This window comes from Bombina bombina, chromosome 2 (assembly GCF_027579735.1).
Source record: "Bombina bombina isolate aBomBom1 chromosome 2, aBomBom1.pri, whole genome shotgun sequence".
Classification (NCBI taxonomy): domain Eukaryota; kingdom Metazoa; phylum Chordata; class Amphibia; order Anura; family Bombinatoridae; genus Bombina; species Bombina bombina.
In genome coordinates, this window is record NC_069500.1 from 1,418,174,661 (window position 1) to 1,418,181,368 (window position 6,708).

Consider the following 6,708-nt stretch of genomic DNA (forward strand, 5'->3'; position numbering starts at 1 on the left):
ATCCTCCACAACTGACCTGCCCAAACACAACCATGCTCCCTTTCCTGCTTGGTCCGTTTTAGACCTAGGTATGAGCAACATTAGCCCATTCTCTGCCGGCCGTACATGTTCCCACAGAATACCGCCAGCGCCCCCAGAGCACGACGACGCCACTAACTCCCCAATCCTGAGTGCCCCTGTGAATGCCAACGCAAATGCCGCGCGAAAAAGCAAAACCTCAAACTCAGAGGAGCAAACCTCCCCCAAGCATCCCATCAACGCCTGCAGTTGGGAAGGCTCCCTGTGGTCTGGAGGGCGAGGGTCCAAACGACCCCATTCCTTCAGTACCTGCCTAACCAGGAATGACCCCGAAAAATCTGGAATACCGAACGTTCTATTAAAGAACGCCACCGCGGCCAACCTACTTTGAGCAGCCAATCTAGAGGTCCCCCCCTTACGCAAACTCGCCAGCCACTCCAAGACCTGTACCTGCGATGCCTTGTGCACCTCAAACCCTTGATTACCAGCAAAACGTTCCCACACCTTCCAGTGACTCACATAGGTTGTCCATGTCTTCGGTGCCACTGAAGCCCGAATCAAGGGGATAATAGTTTCCCAGCCTCTGCCATCTGCCAAAGAAAAGGAGGGCATGTCAAGCCAGTCTGCTCTGCTCGAGGGGCAGCCTGCAATCACATTCTGGACGCCTGGAACGTGACGAGCCACGAAGCAGATATTCAGCTGTAAACAGCGCAACACCAAGTGTCGAAGGTAAGTGACTATCCTCGGGGAAGACGCTGATAGCCTATTGATGGCGTAGACAACGCTCATATTATCTGACCAAAACACTACCGATTTGTTGGCCAGCGCCGGCCCCCACAGTTCAATTGCTACCACTATAGGGAACAGCTCCAACAGCGTCAGATTCCTGTTAAGGCCAGCCTCGACCCATTCCCGAGGCCATGGAGCAGCGCTCCACGACCCATTCAGGTAAGCCCCGTAGCCGTGGCCGCCTGCTGCGTCCGTAAACAGATGCAACGCCTGATTTGACTTGGGTTTATCCCGCCAAATACAGACGCCATTGAATTTCTTCAGAAATTCCTCCCAAACCTCTAAGTCATCCCTCATGCCTTGCGACACTTGGAAACGGCGCGCCCCGCCGCGGGGTACCCGCAGTTGTTCTTCCAACCGCCGATTAAAGATCCTACCCATGGGAATCGCCCTACCGGCGAAATTCAGCATCCCCAGTAAGGATTGCAGGACTTTAATAGACACCCACGCTGCCCTTCTTACTGCTAGCACGGCCTCCAACAGGCGAACCACTTTGTCACCCAGAAGCCGACAGACCTCTGCCACTGAATCAATTTCTATGCCTAGAAATGTGAGACAAGTGCACGGCCCCTGCGTCTTATACGTCGCCAATGGGACCCCAAACCTGCCCATCATGTCTTGCATAACTGCCATCAGGGCCTCACACTCCGATGTGCCAGCACGCCCCACCAAGAGGAAGTCATCCAAGTAGTGGGCCACGGCCCCACCACCTGACGCCTTCCGAATAACCCAGTGTAAAAACGTACTGAAACTCTCGAATAAAGCACATGACAACAAGCAACCCATGGGCAAGCAGCGATCGACATAAAAATCCCCTTCAAATTTCATGCCCATCAGCTGGAAGGCCGATGGATGCAAAGGGAGAAGCCGAAACGCTGATTCAATGTCCAGCTTGGACATCAAAGCCCCATGTCCCTTATCCCTGACCAGCGCCAACGCCTCGTCAAAGGACTGGTAGTGCACCGAACTAAGCTCGGTGTCAATGGCATCATTCACTGATGACCCTTTGGGGTAAGACAAGTGGTGTATGAGCCAAAACTTGCCAGAATCCTTCTTTGGGACCACCCCCAATGGGGACACCACCAAGTCCGGAAGCGGCTTTGCCCCAAACGGGCCCGCCACTCTCCCCAAAGACAATTCTTTAGCTAATTTCTCCCTAACCACCCCCGGAAATTCATAGGCCGATTTCAGGTTCCTATGCAACAAGGAACCTACCACATGGCCTGACACAGGTATCCTAAACCCCTCTGCCAGCCCCTGCCGGAGGAGTTTGGCTACTTCCCTGTCCGGGTACTGCGCCAGCCACACGGCCATGGGTTCAAGCCTAAGTGGCGTTGGGGCCCTTGTTACCAGGGCCCCCTTTTGGGAACTGTTTTTCCCCGCCACACTCTCGCTTCTTGTTACAGTCAACTCCCGGGTGTGGGCCGCTGCAGAACTTGCAGATGTGGCGAAAGGAGCAACTTGCCCCCCTGTCACACTGCTTGTCCTGAAACTTCCAGCATTCCCGCCCGCGTCTCTTCAGACGTGGGGTGCCGGGCCGCCCAGGACCAGCCCGCGAGCCTGTTGCCTGTCCCGCTTGCCCTTCTAACCCCAATTTGGACCACAGGTATAAATCCTGTGTTCCAAAATGGAGCATAGGGTTCCCTACCATCTTTCTACGGAAGGCCATGTCATATTCGCGCCATGCCCCTTCCTTAAATCTAGCATGGACATCATCAATAGTGTCTTCATATTTAAACAGGTTATGCCCTTGCACCTGCCATTTGTCCAAATAGCAGGTTGCCAGGACTCTGAAGCACCTCTGCCATTCCTCGTAGGTTTCAGGCCTTTGGACCTTCTTAGGGCCCGTGCCATCCGCTGCCCGCTCTTTAGCACGACATGCCTCTGGTGAAAGTTCGAAGATGTTCACATAGCGACCATCCTGAATCCTTTTTACCACCTTAGCTTTGAGGTGCCCGTAAAGAGAGTGGACTAGACACGGGTAAGTATCACCTTGCGTTGCCACTCTCCTCGTCACTGCCACGCCCGAAGGGTGCTGCTCAACCGCACCCACCCCAGGTACAAACGGAACCAACGCTGAACCCGCCGCATGCGCTGCCTGGTTCTTCACCTGCGCTGCCACTAGCTTCTTAATCATTTTAAACATCTCCTTCTGGCCCTTACCCACTAGCCCTAGATCCCCATCACTATCTGAACCTGACTCGCTAGAGGGTACAATGTGTTCAGTGTGTGTGGAAGTGCCAAGTAGGTACTCACCGCTCGGGGCCAAAGGAGGTGCAGCTGTTGCAGCCGTTGGGGTGACAGTCTGAGATCCAGAAGGGGCTTGCCCAGCTGAGGAATCCATCTGCGCTGCTGTCGAGTCACTGCTAACCTGGGGAAATAAAGGAACATGGGGAGTACTCTGTGCGTAGGATGAAACCCCCGAGGGGCCCCCAGCCGCCTCCCCCACACTCCTTTGTCCCCTACTGCCATCCCCAACAGACATCCCTAGCGCAGCAGCCACCGCCTTCCTTATCACCTCCTCATTAACACACCCCGTTTGTGCAATAGCCGCCACCAAAGTCTCCTGACAGTGCCCAGTAACCCCCCTATCTGCTCTAGGCCTGTCACCAAATGCACCCTGTCTGCCCCGTTCATTACACCTTCCTGTCTCATGCAAAGCCGCTGCATTCGGCATGTCCACCAATGCCCCCTGTCTGCCCTGTTCAGTAAACCTTCTGGTCTCATGCATAGCCGCTGCATTCAGCCTGTCACCCAATGCACGCTGTCTGGCCTGTTCATGCAACATTCCTGTGTCAGCCGTATCCACTGCGTTCGTTCCCCTTGCCTGAGTCTCAGCACCGGACTTTCTGCCTCTACCCCCTTCTGGGGTCTTATATGCTGCTTTGCCGCCAGCCCGCCTGACCCCCCTCCCATCAGGAGCCTCATCCTCCACCCGGAGTCTCCCCAACTTACTGGGGGCCTCTCCGGAAGAGGATCCGCTACTGCTGCGCACTCTGCGTCTCCTCCTTGGACGCCCGCACTCCTCCCCGCTCGATGAGTCACATGGGGAGGACGCGCGTGACATGAACAAGGAGGCGGAGCCAGCCGGGGACGCACGACGCGGCCTAGTGGCCGTCTGAGGCCTGCAGGCCGCACCACTGCCTCCTTCTCCACCGTCGCCGCCCGCCCCAGCCACACCGGAGGACATGATCGCCGCCAGGGACTGGGCCAGGGAGGCAACGGAAGCCAAGGCCGCCGGAGGTAAGCCCTGTAGACGCTGGCACGTGGCCAGCCAAGCCTCCACCGCCGTGTCTGGCCTCGCCACGTGGGGCACTGCTGCGCCATCCTGAGTTAAAGCTGGTGTCATTTGAGCGGCCGCAGTGTCCACTGCAGGCCACTGCACACGCTGACTGCCGCTTGTTGAGGGTCTTTCAACCGCCCCACTACCCGACGGCCCTTCCACCTCTGCCTCCGCTATCCTAGAGGGAACCCCTAGCGAGCCTGGGGCATTTAGTTCCTGAGCTCCCATTCCCTGCTGAGCCCCCTGCCTCACCACCCCTCCCTGTAACCCAAGGCCTCTCCTAGCCCCTGGCCTAGCCCCAGCCACTTTCCCACTAACTGGTTGAGCCCTGGGGGTGGGAGGTATAACTCCCTCAGAATTTGATTCTTCTCTTTCTCTTGCAGGGCCTCTCATCCCTGGAACCTCCTTCACCACTTCAGCATATCTCCTTGGAGGAAAAGATTTTCTCTTTGCACGCCTCATCTTGCTACAGCAACCAACAAAAGTTCTTCTTGAAGTCTGTGCACTGGAACAAAGAGGCCGGATCTACTGCAACAAGAACCTTTAAAGGTGAGTAGAAACCCCCGCCCCCTTAATTGCAACATTGTTTTACCTAGAACCATCCAGACTTCAAGTCCCTTGCCCCTTAATTTTGTTACAGGCCCACTAGAGGGCCCTCCACTTCCAATTTGTTCAGTATTTTTTTTGCAGTAACAATCGTGCTTGTCCCATGTTGCCTAGCGATGCTGGAGTCAAGTTCGGTAATGCTACAAAATGCTGCAAATTGCTACATACTACCAGTGATTACTTAGAGCAGTAGACACAATCATTTATAGTTTGCTCAAACCAAGTAAGATAACTATGCTCACCAGGGTTATCAAGTGAGTTTAAAATATTTTTTTAATCTTTACTAGTCTTTATTAAGATTAAACAGATACATTGACATAGTCCAGTGGACATCACAGTACAAATATAACAGATAAAACAACAATATCTAAATATAACAAAAAGCAAAAATAATTTCTGAAAACGAAAAAATATGTTCTGAAGGCCAAACCCAGAACCCTTGCCCCCCCCCAGGGGCCATCTCCTGAACCAATTTGTTGGTAGCCCAGACCTTCACAGCATACTTGTGTTAATAAACAGTAATATCTTTTACTAGAAGCATTTTTGCTAAGGGAAGTATATTTAGAAAAATGCTTGTTTTTAAAACGGAAATGCACCAATGTACATTTTGTTTTTGACCTTTTTATCTCCTTACTTCCTTCACTGCTTAATACAAATACTTCTTTTATATTGTTTTTATATTTGCATTGCCACTAATAAAGTGCATGTTTAATTTGAAAGCCTGTTAACTATACGTTTTTGGGCATTTAACCAATCCGAGTATAGGAAGTCCAAATGTTCTGTAGTTATTTCTGATATATGTCAGTCAAACTAACAACTCAAACACAAGCAGGCACAGATATTGGAATACAGTTTTATGAAAAGAATGCTAGAAAATAGATTGAAATATTTAGAATATACCTCATCCTTAGAAAACTGATCTACATTTTACCACAGATTGCATGATGCACACACTTTATATTTTAGTTTTAAGGATGGCGGTGAAATGTGTCAACAATCCGAACTCCTAAGCAGGGGCGTATTTAGGTTTTGTGCTGCCCATGGCACTTAAAATTCTGCTGCCCACCCCCTACTTACCACATTTATTTGGACCCAAGTGTTGCTCCAGTCATACATGGTTGCAGGAAAATCCCATTTGCAATACTGGGCAAGCTTAAAGAGACTCTACTGCAGTTAGAAAAGGATCAGATCATTGCTAAAGTACACACTCCCACTGATTGGGTGAATAGCCTTGTAGTAACAGAAAAGAAAAATGGTACTCTGAGGGTATGTTTGGACCCCCGTGATCTTAACAAGGCTATAAAGCGTCATCACTTCAATATCCCTACTGCAGAGGATGTACAGAGTCAACTGGCCGGGAAAACCATATTCACCATTCTTGATGAAAAGGATGGTTACTGGCAAGTTAAATTAGACAAAGAGTCCTCAGAACTATGCACTTTCAACTCCCCATGGGGGCGCTTTAGATTTTGCAGGATGCCATTTGGGATAAAGTCAGCCAGTGAAGCATTTCAGCAGAAAAATATGGAGATTTTTGGGGACATCCCAGGTGTGCATATCATAGTTGATGATAGGATTATTGCTGCATCATCAGATGAAGAACATGATCAGATCCTGAGACAGGTGATGAACAGGGCATTAGAACAGAACATTAAGTTCAATCCAGATAAAATCCAATTCAAAGTATCAGAAGTCCGGTATATGGGACATGTCATCACCCCTGCAGGAGTTCAACCTGATGTAGAGAAAGTCCAAGCAATTAGCAAAATGCCTGACCCAGAGGACAAAAAAGGGCTGCAAAGATATTTGGGCATGGTCCGGTATATGGCACAATATATACCAGGGGAGGCAGAGATTACTGCTTCTTTGAGGAAGTTACTTTGCAAGGATATGGTTTGGCAGTGGGGTCCAGAGCATACTAAAGCAGTACAGTCTTTAAAGCAGGCACTGATTGAGGCTCCAGTATTAAGATTTTTTTGACCCAGCAAAAGCAGTGGTGATTCAGGCAGATG